Source organism: Vicugna pacos, chromosome 19 (assembly GCF_048564905.1).
Source record: "Vicugna pacos chromosome 19, VicPac4, whole genome shotgun sequence".
Lineage (NCBI taxonomy): Eukaryota > Metazoa > Chordata > Mammalia > Artiodactyla > Camelidae > Vicugna > Vicugna pacos.
The window spans coordinates 31047972-31069927 of record NC_133005.1 but is presented as its reverse complement, the minus strand read 5'-3'; the positions used below and the strand labels follow the sequence as shown (position 1 = coordinate 31069927).

General features: G+C 42.4%; 1 long non-coding RNA gene across 6 annotated transcripts in view; it reads right to left on the bottom strand.

The window, feature by feature from the left end:
* The window catches only part of LOC116284338 (uncharacterized), a 316577-nt gene extending 294838 nt beyond the window's left edge, over positions 1 to 21739 (bottom strand). For 5 of the 6 annotated variants that reach the window (XR_012061751.1, XR_012061749.1, XR_012061750.1 and 2 more), the window contains exons 1-2: positions 21095 to 21428; positions 19898 to 20060 (exon numbers count right to left, since the gene is read on the bottom strand). This is a non-coding gene — a long non-coding RNA (uncharacterized lncRNA). Of the gene's footprint in view, positions 1 to 19897; positions 20061 to 21094; positions 21429 to 21518 lie in introns of those variants that run through there. The other variant, XR_012061752.1, reaches the window with a different exon arrangement.
* Between the last annotated feature and the right edge of the window lie 217 nt (positions 21740 to 21956).

Here is a 21956-nt window from a genome sequence, read left to right as displayed (position 1 = left end):
AAAGAAAAGTTGAGGAAGACTTAGCAAAATTCTGATCTCAGCCTCCCCTCCTGGGCCTTACAGATGCTAATTAAAACATTATGTTAATTAGCAGCAGAATGGGAAGAAGCCGAGGGGAAGGTCAGGGATTCTTCCCAGGAAGGTGGAAATTTTCTAAAGGGTCATTAAGAAATAAAGCAAATATTGAAAGACGCAGGACAAATAAGAATCAGAAGGAAAGATAAGAGTCATGGAACTCATCCCAGCAGGGTGGAAATCTTTATGTGGTTTTTAAGAAATCAAAAGAATAAAATGGATTTTAATGTGTTAAACAAAAGTTTTAATGCAGCACTCCCTACGGTTGAGTGGGCCAAAGAAGCCCTGAGCTGGTCCCCCAATATTAAAGGGCCCCAAACAAGTCCACCCAATTTGCTCCAGTTTGAGGAAATTTAAATAGCTGGAAGGTAAAAACTACAGTGAGAAATCTTAACAGCAGTTGCTTGGGGGCAACAGTTAGGCTAATTAATCAAGTTTAAGATTAACAAAAGGACCACCTATAGGAATAGGTAAAATGGCTGGGGGATGGAGAGAGGTTTCCAGGATTTGTTGATACGAGAATCCCATGAGCTGTGGTAGCAAAACCCAGAACCCTGACTCAGGCTACAACTAGACTGAGAATCATAACTGTGCAAGGGTTGATCAGACAATAAAGGTTGGCATGTTTGAGCAGCTGTTACACGAAGAGGTGATGCAGCATTGCCTGCGTGTTTTACGGGAATGGATATTATGTCTGGCCAGTAACGCTTCCCTTACCCAGTATTGTAAAGACCGAGACTTCCCGATGGGGTCCTAGTGGAGGTGATGGTTAGACATGTAAGATTTGATGGAACTAAGAGTCTGTAGGAAAATTGGTGTATTTTAATTGTGAATGAAAAATACTGCAAACCATATCAGTAAACAAAGAATGATGAAGCCATCAAGTCATCAGTGGCTGCCGCCACCCCCCAGTGAGGACAAGCCTGCAGCCCAGCCTCTGCAGCCATTCACAATGGTGCACTCTGAGGGGACTCAGAATAAGAAAGGATTAGATACTGGCCCTAGATAGCTAGGTGCTTGTCAAAGGAATGAATTCAATGTGCCCAAATGTTTGCTTCCTCCCATACATAGAAAAGCACTGATTTCTTTAACTTGAGATGCCAGGTTTTCTTCAGATAACAAGTAATCTTTCATTGTTCCAACTACCTGGCCTTTGTGGCAAAGCTCCTATATATCCTAGCTCCTCCCCTAGCTCTTTGGAGCAGTCCCTCAGAGCGATCTGAGAGGCTGTCATCCCGGCTCGGGTCCTCCCGCCAAATGAAAGAGAACTCTCAGCTTTTAGGCTGCGCGTTTCTGTCAGGATGGTGGCTATGTCTCTTTTGCCTTGATTGTATTGTGGGGATGAACACCGTGTCCCACTGGTGAATGTCTGCCCTGCTTGGTATTGTAAAACAGGGCATATAAATCTGCCCCTCTGGCAGTGTTAACTGAACTTGCTCAGGGGAGCCAGTAGGGTTGCCTGAGCCCACACAGTGTGCAGAGGAAGCTGGGGACTGATATTCTGGGACTGATGGAGCCATAGTGGAAGCTGTTTGGCCCTAAGGTGAATTGGTCTGGGGCTGAATAACGTGCTCCAAAAGAGGACCTTTGTTAAATGCCTTTCTGTTCAACTTTCTGTGCAGACTTTTCAAAGACATGATGCATTGAACCCTGAGGTTCTAGAACACAGAAGTCTTTGAATTTCCATGTTAGTTGGAAATCTTCTCCCTGCTATATATAAGAAAATTAAAGGAAATGTAGTTGGAGGGGAAGTCGGCCTTTTGATACCATTTAGACAGCTGCCGTTCTCTGGGGAACTGAAAACAATGGTCTTTTTCTTGCAAATCTCTACAAAATCACAGCCTCTTTAAGATTATTTGTCAAGGGCAAAATACAGTTTACCCTTGAACAACACAGGGGTTAGAGGTGCCAGCCTCCTGCCCAGTCAAAATTCCACATGTAACTTCTGACTCCTCCAAAAACTTATCTACCAATAGCCAACTCTTGACCAGAAGCCTTATCGATAACATAAACAGCCAATTAACAGGTATTTTGTATGTTGTATGTGCCATATATTGTATTCTTACAGTAAAGTAAGCTAGAGAAAAGAAAATGTTATTAAGAAAATCATAAGAAAGAGAAAATACATTACTGTAAGTTTATGTTGTCTGTTTACAAGATGAATTGTCTGCCTATCAGTACTTACAACAATATTGTCTTATATGATTAAAAAAATACTGTAGGTGTTACACGTATTACTAACACTAGATGTTAAAAATGAAAAGATAACGTGAAAAAGGAATTCACATTTATTTACAGATATAACAATTCATGCATTGATAATCAAGCAGCAGCAATATGATTGCTTTACGGTAGCCTAGCCTGTACATTAATAAATGAATCATTATAAAATTTTATGGCATACAGTATTATAGTTATATTCATAATACAGCACTAGAAACATCCTTATTTTTTTTAAAACCACTTACCTGTGATGATAGGCTGATAGGCAGTCTCTCCAATGACGAGAGAGAGAGACTGTATGGTAATATAATTCTTTGAAAGCAAAGTTATAACACAGTAAGAAAACTAACACATTAATTTTTATAGAATTTTTTATTGAAGTGTAGTCGATTTACAATGTTAGTTTCATGTGTATACCAAAGTGATTCAAAACTAACATTATTAATTTTAACTTTATATTAAATATCATTCACAGTATGCCTCTATAGGGCTAGGCTATCCACTTCAGTACAAGTCTTGCCCGTGATGGTCTACACGATGAATACTTAGGGGAATGGCGGTGGTGATGACACAAAAACATCTCATACTTGATGTACAGTTATTAGATTTTACCCAAAGATATGCACAACGGGCAAGTGTTTTAACTGTATGGCACAGTGATTATTTACTCATCATTAAGTGGAAGTGGATCCTCGTAAAGGTCTTCATCCTCCTTGTCTCCACATTGAGTGGGCTCAGGGGGAGGAGGAGGGGTTGGTCTTGCTGTCTCAGGGGTGACAGAGGTTAAAGAGATGGGATAGGTGGAAAGGGAGGCAGGAGAGGCAGGCGCACTCGGTGTTCCAAATGTTGCTATAGGGCACCAATCCTTCTTCCACCATCTGCTTTAGTTTCAGGACCCCAATCAAAGAAGGGTCCACATCATAAAAAGAAGTCAAAAGCAGTCCTGAAGAGTAGGGAAGCTTCTGCCAGATCGTCTAACATCAATTTATTTCCTGGCTCTGCTTCTTCATCTTCTTCCTCGTCATCTGGCACTGGTACGAAAGCACTCATCTCCATCAAGTCATCTTCTGTTAATTCCTGGTGTCGTGTCTATTGGCTCTTGAATTCAAGATCTTGAAGCCCTTCAGCCCCCACCTTTTATGCCATATCCACAATGTCTTTCATGTTTTCCTTGACTGGCTCTGCTGTAAATCCTGTGAAGTCAGGCACAACATCTGAACACAGTTTTCTTCAGCGAGATTTTATTATTTCCAGTTGGATGGCTGTCATGGCTTTTTCTGTAACAATGATGGCATCTTCACTGGTGGGATCCTCCCAGGCTTTGATGATGTTGTCTCTGTCAGGGTTCTTTTCCACAGCACTGACAACGCTTTCCAGAGGGTACCATGTGTAATGAGCCTTAAAGGTCCTTAGGATCCCCTGATCTAGAGACTGAATTAGAGGCACTGTGTTTGGGGGCAAGTAGACCACTCTGACGCCTTTGGTGTTGAATTCATGGGGTTCTGGGTGACCAGGGGCATTGTCCAGTATCTAAATAACTTTAAAAGGCAGTTGCTGCCTGGTAAGCTACTTCCTGACTTCATGGACAAAGAAATCCAGAAAAATCATTCTCTATCCAGCCCTTTCTGTTGTACAACCGAAAGACTGGCAGCTGGCATTTATCTTTTCTTTTCAAGGCTTAGCAGTTAGCAGCTTTATAGGTAAAGGCAGTCCTGATCATAAATCCAACTACATTGGTACAAACCTGTAGTTAGCCTATCCCTTTCTGCCTTAAATCCTGGTAATCACTAACAAATGTCCTATTTTCTAGGCATTTTTTTTCCAGAATTGGGCACTTTCATCTGCATTAAAAACCCATTAGGCAGATACCATTTCTCCTCAATGATTTTTCTTAATGGCTTCTGGAAACTCATCTGCTGCCTCTTGGTTGGCAGAAGCTGCTTCTCCTGTTATCCTGACATTTTTTTAGGCCAAACCTCTTTCTAAAATTATCAAACCATTCTCTGCGGGCAATTAAATTCTCTAGCTTTAGATCCTTCACCTCCATTGTGCTTTAAATTGTCATACAATGACTTTGCATTTTCTTGAATCTTGAGACTCTACAGGTATGCCTTTCTTAAGCAATCCTGCACCTTTACAAAAGCTGCATTTTGAACACAAGATTAACAGATACTTTGCAAAAAGTGCAAGGTTTTCACATTAGATGGAGTAGCTACTGTGATACATTCACAAATTTCCTTTTTTTTTTTTAAATGGTCCTTACACTGGATTCATTTATCTTGAAATGGCAGGCAACCACAGTTGCAGACCTCAATCTACTGTACATATTAAGAATTCAACTTTTTCCTGTAACGTCATGACTTTTCTGTGTCTTGGGAGCACTTCCAGCATCACTAGTGGTACTTCCTATGGGTCCCATGGTTTTATTCAAGGTTTATGGTATTACACTAAGCACAATGAAAAACATGTGGAAACCATGAGACATCGATCACTTTTTACTGTGACATTCCATTTACTGAAGAGATAAACTGCTCACATGGAGAAGATTAGTATCACATAGTGGTTTAAGTGGACACTCGCAACACTTTTCACTCACTGCAAATAGCAACAGGAGGTGAGTACAAAATCATGACAATGGTACAGTATGTACTACAGTTTAATTGTATACAGTTATGATTTCTTACTGTATCTTTATGCTTGTGTACATTTTTCTCGACTGTGAATGGTGCCATGCATAGTCTGTAGGTGCTCGTATGCATAGGTTTTGATAAATTTTAACTTTTTATAATAGATTTCTGTATATTTTATGGTACTAAGTAATAAAATAGACTAGCATCTTCACATATTTTATGCATTGGTCATATCTAATTTTTTTAGTTTTTTAAAAAATATTTCTAGGCTACATGGTTCATCCATGAGTTTTCTCAAATTGCTTCAAATCTTCAAAATATTTTTCAACACATTTATTTTAAAAATCCACATATAAGTGGGCCCACAAAGTTCAAACCAATGTTATTCACGGGTCAACTACACAAATCTTTAAAGTCATTTCACAAATAATAAAAAGCCTTAGACATCTAAGCAAATAAACTTAACTTATTCCAACTATTTATAAACTATAAACTGTTTATAAACTACTGAGTTTTATACTGTACCTAGTTCATGATCAAAGTTTTTAAATGAAAACTGTCAGATCTCTGTCCGCACCTGTATGTATGGATGTCAATGTATGTACATTATACATATACTATTTTTCTATCTCTGGATGCTATTGTCAAAATTAATTTATAAAAAAGAGCTCTATTTAATTAGTTTTAAAGCAAACAAGTGCTAACACAAAAATTCTCAAAAACAGTAGAAACTATCCCAAATGCTTTTCAAGTTCACATGATCTAGGATTAATCTTTAGTAAATAAAAGCAAATTTTAAGTTATTGGTTTACTTAAAACAGTTCGTCTTTAGAGTTATTAGCATTAAAAATAAAACTTTTATTCTACTTGGGTTTACTGAAATGCAAATAAGTTTATATTATCTCCGTCACAAAATCTGTCAGCAAGAAAAACAGCCTGGATGACTGACTTTAGTCTCATGAAGTGTTCCTGCGTAATTTAAACGTAATTGAGAACAAATGACGTAAATGGGGTAAAAGTTCATAAGTGAACTCTTTAGCAATAATTATGGTATGTTTACTTAAAAATAGCTTCCCCAAATCTTTTTGGTAATTTGAAACTTCAGAGTTTTGCTAAGTTAAGTTCAGTGGTGGGAATTCACTGGATGTCTAGATCATTTTCAAATAAGATAAAGGACTGAAACATTAATTGCCAAACAAATCTAAGTTTACCTACTTCTGTCTTATTACAGAAAAACCTAAGGATGTTTGGGTTTATTAGTAAACACTGGAAAAAATTATGCTGTGAGGAAATGTATGTTTCTAGAAATGTATTCACAAGTTTGCCAATCAAAAAGTACTGGTAGAACAAACAGTTCACACCTTCTTCTTAGTTTTCACTAGAAATTAAGGTTTCTGAGAGTTAAGAATTCTAATTAATATTTGTAATTTAAACTACTATAAATTCATAAGGAAAACATCTCTGTATGCAAGGAATATACTTAAATACATTTTTTTTAGTGGAAAAACATTTTCTTAAGGAAACAGAAAGTAATTTTGTCCTAAAGGGGGGCATATAAAAAAGAGAAAGCATAGGACAAAATCTGAATGTAAAAGAGGGATTTATAAAAGGTTTGTGGAAAGGAACCCTGAAAAAAGAATATTGTGCATGGTCAGGACTGGCTAAGATTAGAATGAATCTGAGTGAATGAATTTTAATATCAAAAATAAGCTGGTATAAAACTAGAATTTGGTTTTCTCTCTCTGTTAAGAAGACAAAGTTCTAATGGACTATTGTTCTGCTTTTGAAAACATATTATAAAAGTTTTTTTACTTTTTAAGTAATCTGTTGTAACAATCTGTATTTGCCTTTGAAATATTTTATTGTCACTTTGGTTAAGTGAATAGCTAAGTAACACAGTGACCTATGATTTTACTTGACGGAGTGTTTTAAAACCCTTTGATATTTTTGACAAACTTCTCCAAATCAAATTCTTTTTTATTTATGTATTTATTTATTTATTTTTAATTTTGGGGGGAGGTAATTGGGTTTTTATTTCAAATCAAATCAAGTCCTTCTGCCCTCTAGCTAACTTGGGGATTTTTCAGAGGGCCCTTAAAACACCTCAAAGAGATATTAAACTAAGTAGGCTTACTTGGCATGTTAAGTTACATGGGAAGCATTGTCAAATAAGTGATGATAAATCTTCTTAGGTTACTGCATAGAAGAATATTATTAATATTTGTTGTATAAATTATATGAAATTCCTAAAAATCTGATATGTCCTGGTATAATGTTATCAGTCATAATTCTACTTATCATCTTAAAATGTTACGCACCATAGAAATAATCAAACCTCCCTGTCAATTTCATTATAATGAATCAGATCTTTAACCGTGCCATTTTAAGTCATGTCATTTTTAGACAGTGACTGTTTTGCTCTGATGCTTTTAGAAAGATGCTTCATATTCAGTAAGATTCACAGAAAGGACTTTTTGACAAATACAGGTTTCTGATAACTTCCAGATCATACCACTGAACTAGGTAAGAAATTACAGAACTCTGATGGAAAATCTGATGGCTTCATAAAACTGCTAACAAAAGGTCATGACCAACAAGAATTAATTACATGTGACTGAATGAAATGATGAATATGATTATAATTTTTATGACTTTTGTCTGAAATATTACTGGTTTTTTTGCCTTTGTCTTCCAGATATAAGGAAATCTTTCCTCGTGTGCTGTTACTTACAGCAATTTGGTAAATGATGCCTTTATAAGCAGAATTGAAACATTTATCTTTTTTCCCTACCCAATCCCTCTAGAATTTAGGAGCTCTTAGTGAGTATTCTTATTTTCATGGCAATATAGTTATTTATGTAAGTTCACTAAGAATCTGTTCTCTTTGTAACAGGACACAATTGGAAACATGGATTATATTACCAAGGCTTTGACTGCAATGTCATATTTGAAAATGTGCATAGAATCAGATATGAGCAGTCAGCTTAAAGGAACTAAGATTGATTTTACTGAGCATTAAGCTTCTTGGAATAATTGCTTGCTACCTTGTTTACTTGCTTTTGTTTTTTACCCCGTGTAAACTAGACTGGATTCTGAATTCTTCTACTTTCCTCAAATATTTGGCTACAACTCTCTGAACTAACATTTTCAATTTTCTCCCACTTTTGACTTGGATTCATTGAGAACTAAAGCTGCCCTCTTTCTGAAATCCTTCAAACTGAAGCTGACCAACTTGATGTAAACTTGAGAGATCACCACCACAGACCATGTGTAGACCATCTTCATGCCTGTTGCTGTTTAAGCCACTTGAAAAGTTTACCTGAACACCTGATGACATCAGCAGAGACATTTCAAACTGCAAAAGATGCTTCGACCCTAACATTTAGAAATCTTCTCGATTGGCAGCTCTCAGGACTCAGACGCTGGGTTTCTAATTTGCTCCGACTATTAACCTTTGTTTTTCTTTTGTCTCTAAAGCAATGCTTCTTATTAAGTATCTGATTGCTTGCACCTTATAGGCCTAACTTGGAGAGCCCACCTGCATCACCACCTCCTGAAATGAATAACTGAACTGACCCGTGTCAGGACTAAGAGACTAATTCAATGAAATATAAAGCAATCTATAAACTCAATTTCTGGATTATGAAACTTCTTGAAGAAGTTTCAAAGGCAGGCCTGTAAGGGAGGCAAAACTTGTCACTGCAAAATATCTCTTTGGCATGCAGATTATTTTGAGCTGAAAACACTCAAGGCCCAAAAGACTCAAGAAGAAGGTTTGACGTTTCCTCTAACTGCCTAAAAGAATTTAGAGAGGGCCTGTTTCTGGAATAGACTATCACCAGAGATATCTGCAAAGAATACAGGCTAGATGTGGTAGGAGAAACTGGGCAGGGCCTAGAGATTAGAGTCCTCTCTGGTCCTCTTGTCTCTGCAGGGCCCAGCAAACACTTGTTGACCAAACATTACTTTTTCCATACCCATGTGAGTTGCCTTCCTCCTCTTTGAGGTCCTAAAACACTACCCCCAACATCCTCTTTTGTCTTTAACTGAAAATGGTATTTAAGGTGAGGGCTTTGGCCATTTTGGTGAGTTACTCTGTTTTTCTGGGTCTCTCCCATGTATACACATTATTAAACTTTGTTATTCCCCAGTTAATCTGTCTCGTGTCATCTAATTCTTAGACCAGCCAGAAGGACCTAGAAGGGTAGAGGAAAACTCCCTCCTCTACACCAGGCACTGTGCCACGCATGCTATGAAGGAGAAGAGGAAGCATTGAATGACTGCAGAAATATAATCAGCAATGAATGCTAAGGGGGAAAAATAGAGTACTCTGAGACTGTGTAACAGGGGGGCTTCCCTGAGGAAAGGGACTAATGAGCAAAGATGTAAAGGAGGAACACATGTGAGGAGAACACATGTGTGCACATCTTGGGGAGCAGGAGAGGAGAGGAGGGTTGTTTGAAGTTTAAGAGACTGGAAAGGGGAGAGTGTGGCTGCAGAGCTGAGAACAAGGGGAAGACTGGTGCACAAGGATGAGGTAGGTAGAAGCCAAGTGCCTTCATAAAGATTTTGGTCTTTTTTGAAAGGGCAATGAGTATCCATTGAAAGATTCTAAGTGGAGGGATTGTGTGATCAAAGTTACATTTTTAAAAGGCACTCTAGCTGCTCATGGAAAGCAGAGTCAGAAGGAGAGCCTGTGTAGAAGCCTGAAGACCAGTGGGGAGGCTATCATACAATAGTGGCTTGGACCAAGCTGGTGGTAGAAAAGATTGAGAAATCAGATGGATTTGACAGGTACTTACAATGTCAAAACAGCAGGAGTTGGCACTGGACTGGCTATAGAAGGAGGGGAAAGAGAAGCCAGTATGAAGGATGATGTCCAAGTTCCTGGCTCATGTGACTGAATGGGTGGTGACATCATTCATGGAGATGGGGGACACCAGAGAAGGGCCACACTTTGGGAGGGGGCTGGTGCAGGAACTCAAGAATTCAGTGCTGAACATGCTAAATATGAGGGACTTTTGAGACAGCTTTGAGATGAAATAAAGAGTGTTTGGAGAGGTGGTCTGGCCTGGAGATGGACATGTGAGAGCACTCTAAGCCTTGGGCTGGGCTTGGATAAGATAACACCAGAAGAGTGGAAAGACAAGAGGGGTTTTGAGCAACTCCAACATTCTTTCTCATAATACTGTCTCCACCACATGCTTTGGCCCTTGGCCCAGGAAGTTCTTCCACATGCCATGTGTAGCATATTTTTACCTCACTGCTAGTGTGTTTTTTCCCTTTTCCAATTCAAACCTTTCATCAATGTGTCATCTCTGCAGTTTGCATTCTTGCCAAGGATGTATGATCTGAATCTAATCACGAGGAAACAGACAAATACAGATCATGGGAAAATATACAAGACAAGTAGCCTGGCCCCTTCAAAAGTGTCAAATGTCACAAAAGACAAAAAATCAGACAAGATAAATCAAAGGGACGATTCTAGAATGTAGATTAAAGATGATGAGAAAAACATGACAATCAAATGCAATGTGTGCTCCTTGATTAGATCATAAGTCAAAAGGGAAAAAATTATAAAGGCTATTCTGGGGATGTCAGGGAGGAAGAAATTTTCTTCTACCCTTCTAGGTTCTCCTGGCTGGTTTAAGAATTAAATTGACATGAGACAGATTAACAGGAGAAAATCAAACAGAAGTTTAATAATGTGTATATAAGAGAGAGACCTAGAAAACGCAGTAACTCACCAAAATGGCCAACGCCCTCACCTTAAATACCACTTTCAGCTAAAGACAAGAAAGGATGTTGGGGGCAGTGGTTTAGGACTTCGAAGGGGAGGAAGGTAATTCACATGAAAATAGAAAAGCAAATGTCTGTGGGCCATGCAGAGACAATGAGAGACAGAATGAACTCTGATCTCTAGGCCCTGCCTAGTTTCCTCACAACACCTGGCTCATATTATTTGCAGATACCTCTGATAGTTCTATTTGGGGAAATTTATCCACATTCTCTAGGCAGTTAATGGGGAGGTAAAAAGAAAGGTTGGGACGGGGTAATAGCTCAGTGGTAGAGTGCATGCTTAGCATCCACAAGGCCCTGGGTTCAATCCCCAGAACCTCCATTAAAAAAGAGAAAGACCCCTGAGTCTTGTGTTTCTTAAAACTAACAAGTCTAAATTAATTCTCATACCAAAGAGACACATTTTGGGGTGGCAAATTTTGCTCTCCTATTGGGGCAATAGGGGAAACTTAAATATGGTATATAAGAGAATATTTCTTGTATCAATGCTAAATGTCATGGTCCACTACAAGTAACAAAGACATTGTCACCATGATATCGGGATTATGTAGGAGAATGTCCTGGTTCTCAAGAAGTATATGCTGACATGTTTGGGGATGATAATGTCTGCCACTTTCAACTGGTTCAGGAAAAAAAAATTAATATACATAGAGAGAGAGAGAGAGAGAAATAAAGCAAATATTGCAATATGTTAAGAAATTGGGGAATCTCAGTGAAGGGTACATGAATGGATATTGTGCTACTCTTGGAAATTTTCTTTAAGTTTTAAATTTCTTAAAATAAATAGGGAAATGGCAATGACTTCTGAGACAAGCAAGCTACCCAGGGTTAGGCCAAACTTCACAAGTTAAAGGTGCAGACCTCCAGAGGACTGCCTTCACTTCGGACACCAGTCACAAGCGTGGGGGTCCTTGAGCCACCCTCACGTCTGATCAGCTGGCTACAAATTCGGGCTATCCCAGTACCCCTTCCAGATTCGGTAATTCACCAGAACGACTGACAGAACTCAGGAGAGTGCTCTGCTTACAATTAGAGATTTATACAGCAAAAGAATAATCAGAACCAGTCAGAGAAAGAAACACAGGGCAAGGTCTGGGAATGTCCCAAATGCAAAACTCATTCTTCTCTGCCTCTGGAGTCGGGACATGATACCCTTTTGATCTGTGACAATACACAGAGTATAGCTAACCAGGGAAGTTCACCCAAGCTTCAACAACCAGAGTTCTATTGGGGTTTCATTCTCTAACCATGATTGACTGAATCCTTGGCCATGCCCCTTGAGCTGATATCACATGGCTCAAAGCCCCACCCTCTAATCACACCGTTGGTCTTTCTGGCAGCCTGTCCCCATCCTGAGTCATTATGGAAACCCTTCATGGCCCACTACAAGCAACAAAGACATTCCTGTCACTCAGGAAATTCCAAGGATTTAGAGGTTATCCCCAGGAACCAAGGACAAGGGCCAGCCAACTCCTTTATTACACAGAAATAAGACAAAATGTATTTCACAACAAAAATTTAAAAAACAAACAAACTTGCATCAAAACACAGGTGGGCCCAGATCAGAGCATTTGAATTGAAAACTAACAGACTCAGGGAACACTGTCTCAGGTTCACACAGCCTCCAACAGCACAGTCTGGGCATCTCGAGTTTAAAGAAGCCACTTAGATGTCACAATGGTTCCTATTCTGAAGGCACTAGGATAAGTCATTTCACTATTCTGCGCAGGGTCAGCAGCCGACAGAAAATGCGCAGTTGTGTACGAGTAAAGGAACGGAAGGAAATCATTTACATCTGTTGTCCAATACTTCCCAATTCAACTTATTATGCCAAGTTCTTGTGATGAGCACAGCCCGTACCAAGCTCAGTCAAATCAGAACCTTCTAACTCTCCAACTCAAATAGGGGGGATATTAGGGGCCCATGAGCAATGTGAAAAATCACTCTATAGTTGTAAATTAGAACTGTAATCAGCTCCGTGGCCCTTGGGCCATCTTCATCACTGGGCTGCAGACCAAACTGACTTACTGCTAACGCATCCGCAGAAGAGCTCCAAGGCACAGGACAGAGAGAACTGCCTTGTTCTCAGAGGACAGAAGGGAGAAATGTTCATGAAAAATGGAAAGAGGAGGCCTGTGAGCCAGTAAACAGAGGCTCTGGGAGCATCAGTATTCTCTCTAACCAGTTTGTTTTTAAATATGAAAGTGATAAATGACCATAGTTACAAAAAAAAAACTCAATCAGCAAAATTTATATTCACAATATTTTACAGCTGTGTGAGAAGGGCCCATCAGAAGAGATTCCAGCCACTGTACTGAGTGGGACCCACTGAAGAGCAGTCTGGATACGTTAGAGCAGGCAGATAACTAGATATGAGCAGAAAATGGGGGGCACGGGCCAAATGGCAGGAATTGGGCAAAAGAGTAGAGGGGGCACGGGGCCAAATGCAGGAAACCATACATCATGTAAACAACAGGGGTCTCTGGGCAAACAAAGAAAAACAAAGCTCCGGGCTGATAAGCAATCACATTTTGGGGTGATACGTGCCCTAGAGGCTGACAAAGGTGTGAAGAGCCAGGAATCTCCAGTGTCTAATACAACTTTTGCTCTTATGTCCTCATTACAATTAAATTAGCCTTGCAGATTAGAAGTACCCATCATGCACCGATGCCACGGTACTTCCAATCCAGACTAAATAAGGACAAAAATCCCTCCTCCCTTTGGGAAGGTGGAGCTGGGATAAAAATCAGGGACTACGACCCCAAACCCTTCCCTCCCCAATGACTATTCCACCCATTCATTTTTACACTCTATATAACCAACTTACCAAAGAAACTCAGGACAGCTGCTCACCTGAGCCCGCCTGCCCTCCCCTTGAGAGTGTACTATCCATCCCTTAATAAATCCCCACTTTACCTTCTTAAGTTCCATGTCTCTAAATTCTTTCTGTGACGAGACAAGAACCTAATCAGCAGCAGATACACAGCCACAGTCCAGCTGTCCAACACCCCAGACTCCCACCTGCACTCCCCAGACATAGCCACTGTCAATTTCTTAGGACTTGTTCCAGAAATGTTTTGTGCCTGTACCAGCAGATTCGCATGCATATGCACCCCTTTTTATAGAGATCCCTGTTTCTGAAGACACTATTCTGTTCTGCAGCATGCTTTTTCCTTTTAACAATGTATCTTAGACATCATTCTACATCGGCACACATAGAGCTACCTCATTTTCCTTAAACTTTAGCAATGCCACTCAAAGTGTGGTCTGGGCACCAGGGCTAGTCCAGGAACTGTGTTTTCCTGGTCTGAGAAAACATAAGGGAGAGCTTGGACCAGAATGCAAATCAACTATGTCTCTAAACACACAATTTCCTTCAGGTGATATATATGTATATTTTTGTCAGTGAGATTTTCTTGTTAAAGTCACTGATTTACATTCTGGTTCAAGTTCCTTATCTCCTCAAGGACCAGTAACAAACAGGAGAATGTCTCCTTGCAGTTTGAGCTAAGGGGACAGATGGTGGGCACAGACTGCAGTGACCATCTCTGACCTCAGTATAACTTGGGGCAATTAAGGATGTCTCAGGGTCACACTGGGGCCTGATCTGCAGGAACCCCATATCCTGTTTTAATGGGTGTTCCTTGGCCTCTTAGGAAGACCCATGAAGAGTACTTTGGAGGACACTGCTTGGGCCTGATTGAAGCCATCTCGTAGAGGGAGGAAGAAAGAGGTTGCATTAGACCAGGATATCCTAAGGCGGCAGATAATTCACCTGGTACTTACAAGAGTTCAATGATAGTGGGTTCTGGTAAGAGGAAGCAAAGGAACAGTGAAAAGGAAGTAGAGGCAAATAAAGGTGTAAAGGGGCAGAGAATAGAGCCGTGTGAAGACTAGGACAGAGGGAGTTTCAGCAAGGGCTGGAGGAAGTGATCACGGATTTAGAAAAAGAGCAGTGGAGTCTTGGAAGTCGAAAGCGCAAAGTTCCTGGAAGGAAAAAAGAAGACACCGGGTCAAATGCCATGGCGGGGGGGGGGGGGGTTGTCAAATGAGATGAAGACTTTAAAATAACCGTTGGATTTGGCAGCATGGAAGCCACTGGTGCCCTGGCTGAGAGTCACTTCAGTAAAGCAGTGACAGCAGAATCCAGATGGCAGTGGCTTAAAGCGGGAATGGGAAGTGAGAAAATGGGGTCACTGAGTGTAGATGTGTAGATATCTGGCAGACTGGGAAGGAGGAGAGAGGTGGGGAGGTGGCAGCTGGGGGAAACTGGCGGCATGTTCGAGAAGGCCTTCACTCCACTCCTGCATGGGCACCAGCTGCTGACGCACTCCCAAGGCCAGAAGGAGTTGGAGAGAGAAGACAGGCGTCCCAGCTTCCTGCACCAGCCTCAGCCGAATCACGGCTCCCTGGGAATTTGTATAATCATCCATAGCAACGGAACTCTGTGCCCATACTGCTTGCAAGGCGTAGGCAGGGGGTATGATAGTAACAGTCGCCATTTATTGAGAGTTTGCTTATGCAAAGCTAGGAGCTTTACATAAATTTCCTCATTTAATCCCCACAACAACTCTGTGAGGTAGGCCTTATTATCATCGTCTTCAGTTTGAAAATGATGAAACCTGGGACACAGAGGGCTTAATTAGCCAGCTACAGGTCATCCAGCCAATAAATGGCAGTATCAGGACTCAAACCCAGGTTCGTCCTACACCCAGGCCTGTGTGCCTCACCATTAAGCCATGGTCCTGTAAGCAGGACTCTGTGAACCACAGGCATCAGGGGAACCTGGGGAGCATCTGAAATGTGCAAATCGCCAAGTTCCACAAAAGAGCACCTGACTCCATATCTGTGCAAGTGGAGCCCAGAGTCTGCGTCCATCAAGCTCCCACGTGATTCTTATACTCACAGAAGAACTCTGCCTCCTTCCTATTGGAGCTGCCTGTCATTGGCCATCATTCACACGGGGGGTCACACTCTTCCCTGAAGAGAAAGTCAGCCTGGACTGCTCGTTGGAGATAAAATAACTTCTCAGGCCTTAACTTGGACCTATTGAATGAGGATTTCCAGGGGGCAGGACTGGCTACCTGTGAATTTAGCAAGTTCCACAGGCAATTCTTATCTTTAGAGAAGATGGAGAACTACTGTTCTGTTCCTTGCAGCTCAAAGTATCATAAGCACCGCCCTGGGCTCTATTTTAGGTTCTAACACTTGGCCATTCTAAGATTCATTTTCCTCGTCGGTAAAATGGGTGTAGTATGCCCACCGCGTAGGGCTGTGGTGCAGATGAGCTACGATATCAATTAGGATTCGATTTACCTGCTTGTAACACAAAGTGATAATGACTTAAACAAAAGCGTTTATTTTTCTCTTGGGTTAAAGCTGCAGCTGGGCAATCCAGAAATGACTTGAGGTTTCTAATCATTAGGGACATAGAGTCTTGCTATCTGTCTTGCTATCCATCTGTCCTTTCATTATCAACATACTGTCTCTTGGCACAAAGTGGCTGCTAAGGCTGCAGCCATTTTGTCTATAGTCCAGGCAGAGGGAAGAGAAGAAAGGATGCACCTCCCAGATGTGTCAGATCCCCCTAAGGCACATTTTTGGCAGGTCTTCATGACACTCCTATTTAAGTTGCATGACCAGGAGTCATGCAATATAGTCACAGAGCAAGTTGCAAGGAAGGCTGGGAACTAAAATCTTTTTGTTCAGAATCAGGTCTTAGCCACCCCCAAATAAATCAGGCTTCTGTTATATACAAAGAAAGAAGAATAAACATTGGTGTGGCGGCAACAAAAATGTTTTTCCATGGACTTCCTACTGAAGAGAGCTGAGGACACCAGCCGCTGTGCTTTGAAATCCAGTGGCCATGCCTTCCAGGGGTTGCACCCCACCAACAGCTGAGTTTGATGGGGTACAAAGTCAGACACAGTCCAGAGAAAGAAGGGACTCCTTCACTGGCTAACTTTGGCTCAAGGACTCACTGATGGCTTTGCCAAACCTTTATTAGACTGACTCTTCCTTAAACTGCAGGGTGGTCTGGGACATTTGCACCCAATCTTCCCTCCCTCTCTCTTTCACTTGGGGTCTGACAGCCCTTCTGGCCTTCTCTAGTTCCTGCCCTATTTCCTTTCACACAGGCATTCCCCCCTAGTAAAAATCCTTGCAAGGTTAATCTCAGTTTGGTCTCTGCTCCTTAAAGGGCCTGGACTAACAAAATTGGCAAGGCATTCACAGTCACCAGCACAGATTTAAATAATGCACGTAGCAGCTGCCTACCTCAGGGATGAGCATTTGGAGACACTCAATAAATAATGGCTGTGTGGTGACAGTGCTGGTGGTGGAGGAAGAGGAGGAGGAGGAACAGAGCCAGCCATGGAGAAAGGTGCGTTTACAGACTGGTGGGACAAGGGTCTGAAGCACATCGCTGTTCGATTCTCCTCCACCCCCAGGATATGCCTATGACAGTCAAATCTGGTTAACGTTGGCACCAAAGTCAGTAGGAAAGGGGCAAAATGGACCCTAGATAGTTGTGGTCTTGGGGAAATTGAACTGTCATTACTTAGCATCAGCCATTTCAAGTCATTTCTCAACAAAAAGAAAGGAAAAAAAAAAAAAGAAAGAAATAGGGCAGGCCCCAAGACAAAACTGCACAAAATAAATCCAATGTCCTGAGCAAGTCTGGTTCTCAAATTGGAAAAATGGGGACCAGAAATGACTTGTCATATGACCTTGGAAAACTAGTCCCTTGAGAAAGTTTTTAGCATAGAAGTTAAAGTGCATGCAAGTCTCTACCAAAGTGATAAAGTGATAAAGAATTCCAAGGAGAAAAGACAGTGAGGGAGAGCACAATGCGAGGGGCATGGAGGGGTGGATGTAATCTATACGGGACACAGAAGTTCCATGGAACTTAATCAACATTATGCGCTCGGCACATGGTAGAAGCTCAATGAATGATGGTCGCCCAGATAACTGAATGACTCACTCATGGCCATTCATTCATTCACTGAAGAAAGATTTATAAAAATCCTACTATGTGCCAGGCCTTGCACTAGGCACGGAGGATGCCACAGTGAATAGGACAGTTGAGGTCCTCGTCCTTACCATCCTTCTGCAGAGAAATCTCCCTTGCAGACATTTTATGGGGGTCCCCCTACCTCTGTCTTTCCACAGACACAGCCTAAATGGTGTCCTTGTCTGCCAGATTTAAAGCCTATACGTTGCATCTGAAGTATTTTGTCTCTGATCCACGTTTATAAAATTATCCATGATGCCACCTTGGGCTGCCATTAAATAATTTTGTATCACTGTGTAACAAATTAACCTCCAGAATTAGCAGCTTAAAATAACAAACATTCATTATCTCACAGAGTTAAGGACTGACTTAGCCTGATGGTCTGGCTCACAGTCTCTCGTAAGGTTTCAAGTCAAAGTGTCAGCTGGGGCTACAGTCATCTGAAGACTTGATTCAGGCTGGAGGATCTGCTGCCAAGGTGCCTCCCACACATGGCTAGCAAGCTGATGCTGGCTGTTGCCAGGGGGCCTCAGTTCTTAGCTACATGGGTCTCTGCAAAGGGTTCCTCGTGACAGGGCAGCTAGCTTTCCCCAGAGCAAATGATCTGGTAGAAAGACAGAGATAGAGAGACCAAGAGAGAAGCTGCAATGTCTCTTACAACCTAATTTCAGAAGTGACATACCATTACTTTTGTCCTATTCTGTTACACAGACCACCCCCTGGTACGATGTGGGTAGGGAATCCACAAGGGTCTGAAAAACAGGAGCAGGGGTCATTGGGGGCCCTCTTGGAGACTAGTCATGACAGCCTCCAAGGAGAGCTTCCTCTCCCCCAACTCCACCTGTCATGGGGAGGGGGTGCATGCAAATTTCACTGTTAGAAAATACAAAGGCACACAGCACTAAATTCACTCTGTCCTGGAAACCCGGTGTTTGAACCCCAGAGAACCGCCTTTCCACAATCATGCTTTAGCTGCATGCCATAGGTCTGCATAGAAGGACATCATAGAAACAGCTGCAATTTAGCCATTTGTGTTTGTTTCACTGTCGGCCAGTGCCCTCTCTTTGAGGACCCACAGGACCCTCTGTTCTCAGAGTCAGGAAAAGCTGTGCTTCTCCTGAACAACTACTTTGTCTTTCTCATGTAAAAATCTGGAATTTTGTCACCACTTATGTTTCCCTCTTTGCTTTGGCTCTTCAGAAGCTCGGAGCCAACCATGTAAGCCTCTGCCGGCGTCCATCTCCTTGACCTAAGGTCACCTTGGAGTTATCTCTTCCATTAGTTCTCTAGTTCTCTATCCCCTCCAATCCCGTCATCTTTTCACTTTATCCTTTTGTATATTTTGTACTTTAATATAATTCCTCTCAAAGCTTTTGTGGATTGGAGTGGAGAATAAATACATAATAAACATAAAATTTGTGTCCAAAGATCAATGACTTGCACGTATGTGCCATCTAGTGGTGAGAGGGGTAACAGCCAGAATAGAAACACTGGTTTTTCAGATTTGTTTTTCCAGGGAAGTGGGAAGTGGCCGGGATGGAAGAGGAGGGAGACCAGAAACACACTGTGTGCTTTGCCAAGGAACTGAGACTTCTGGGGATTTAACAGACTCCAGGCAGGGCAAAGGATTAGGTGGTTCAATGGCTGGAATCCGACATGATTTTTTGGAATCTAAAGAAGCCAAAAAATAGTGAAGACCTAGCAAATGAAGAGGGTCCTTCCTAGCAATGGAAGGGTTAAGTGAAAAGTGGTTAAAAAAAAAACTAAACAATGAAAATAAACCTGATTCAGACAAAAGATCACCTGAAAGGTTCATAATGTGGGTTGACTGCAGATGTGACCAGCCATTTTTCAACATTAACATTAACATTTTTAACATTCACATTAACCATAGGAAGAAGCTTAGAGTCTAATGTTTTTGTTTGAGAAAACTAGGGCCCAGAGGCACTGAACACCTTGTCCAAGGTCATACAGCCTGTTAGTCACAGGTCCAGTATGACTGTGAGAACAGTCCTCTTTCCCCAGAACCACGCTGCCTTAGATGTCCATATGGGCCTGCATTTTGTATACAGGGTTTCAAAATAAAAAAATCAGATTGTCACCAAAAAACACCAAAAAATTGCTGGATCCAGCATGTTACCAAGAAATTATTACTCACTGGTTCTGAAGTTGCCCCTTGGCACACCCACAAAGGGTCAGGATGCAGGAGGTGGTTATGACATACTGGTTTCATTAAACTTCACTGGACAGCAAAAGCCATTAGTCCACAATGATACGGAGGGATTCTAGAAGCCAATCGCAGTACCTGAGAGAGCTCAAGCCTGGGGAAGAGAAGAAAAGCTCATTCATCCACAGTGTTAACCTGGTGTCTGTTCTAGGTCAGGCTCCGGGCAGGACGCTGAGATGGCAAGATCAGAAAAGCACTGGCCATATCCAGGAGCCATATACATTCCTTCTGTCTATATCCTGATGTGTGTTCTTGGAAATGGCTCAAGCTGCAGCTAAGGTAAGCTTGGATCTGGAGGGCCCTTTAAGACTTAGCCCAGGGGTCTGTGGTCTCAGGCTGAGCTGCCTTGGAAACAGCCTAGAGTCAGAGAACACTGAGGGGACAGGAGCTACTGTCTAAGCAGAACTTGAGACATTACTATTATCAGACAGCGCAGTTACAGAACAGTTTAATCATCTCAGAGAGTTCTATTGGACAGCACTGGCCAAATGGGCCCTTTCCTGGATTTTCTGCATCTTATCATTTCTTCCAGGCCCTTCAAATACAGGCAGAGAGTGAAAAACAAGTCACCGGTTTCTGGAAAGGGCAAAGCTCCAAGGCTGTTCCAGATCTGATATCCTCAGAGGTATAAATGACCCATCTGAGATAAAGGGCACTTGGAGGTCAGATTCTTAAACTTTTCAGACGTCTATGCCAGTAAAAATGCCCAAAAGGGAGGCAGGGACAGAGTATTAGGGGTCTCAACTTTTGAGGTCAGAAAGATCCAGGGTCCCATCCCCCATTAGACTGTAAACTCCGTGAGGGTGGGGTCGTGTCTGGCCCATTCAACACCGTGTGCCCAGCACCCAGCACAATGCCTAGCACTTAGCACAGTCTCAGTAAACACAGGATGAATGAGACTGTTCGAAAAACCGGGGTGATGGAGGCTGAACCTAAGGCAGTAGCAGGAAAACTGAGAAAAGGAGACTAAAATCACACGAAGTGGACAGAACAGGTTTGGGACAAGAATTAGAATTAGTTCCGACCGTACTGAGTTCTGACTACAGTACTAGCTGTACTGCCTGCACAGGGCAACAGCCTTTATCCACCACACCCGCAGTTCTCCCCTCCGTAAAATGCGAACAGTACCCCTGCAGCTGGGCAGAACGAATGTCCTCCAAGGCAGAAACAATAAGGCTAGGGAAGGGTCGTGGTGGCCCAAACGAGGGCCAGTTGTCCCTCTGAGAAAAGCTGCAGGGACAGCAGACGCTCCCCGAGGGCGGAAGTCGCTGCCTGATGGAAGTCCTGACGTAAAATGGATCCCCCACACGCGCGACGCCATGATTCTCTGCACCCTCATAAAGTGTCCGATGAGCAGCAAGAGCTGGAGGCTCACTCGAGGCCGTCACCATTTGTTTCTTTTGAAATAGTGTTCCCCATTTCTCAGCCGATTTCCCCAAAAACTGCTTAGTCGAAAGCTAAGCTTGGAATTCTCAGGACTACAGCGTAGAAGGGAAATTCCCGTTGGGGATAACCCGGAGGTGGAAGGGTAGATACTCGGGAGCAGCGCCACCTGGTGGTTGGGAGGAGCCAGTGTCGAGGGCCCGCCAGGCCCCTTCTCTTCCCACTAGTTCCCACCGCACTCGCGACCACCAAGGCCGGGGGAGACGCAAGCCCCGGCCGGTCAGTAAGTTTCCCAGAGGCCTCTGCGCAAAGGGCGGGGCCGGGCGGATGGCTCACTTCCCCCGCCTCCAGAGTGCGCGATGTTGTAAACCCGGAGATTTCGCCCTCCCGGCACCTGTCAAGGTCCCAGCGGGCACTGGGCAAACCGGGCACTGACCCCACCAGCCAGGAAGAAATACGCGCCTCTAGGCCCTCTGGGAAAGGTAGTTTCCAAATATATTTCTGGGAAACAGTGGGCGGGAGCAGCGAGGTTTGGCGGCCAATTAGAGCCAGCCTGGGCTTGTCACATGACCTGCGCGGTCAGCTGTCCTGGGGCCCTGGCTTGGGC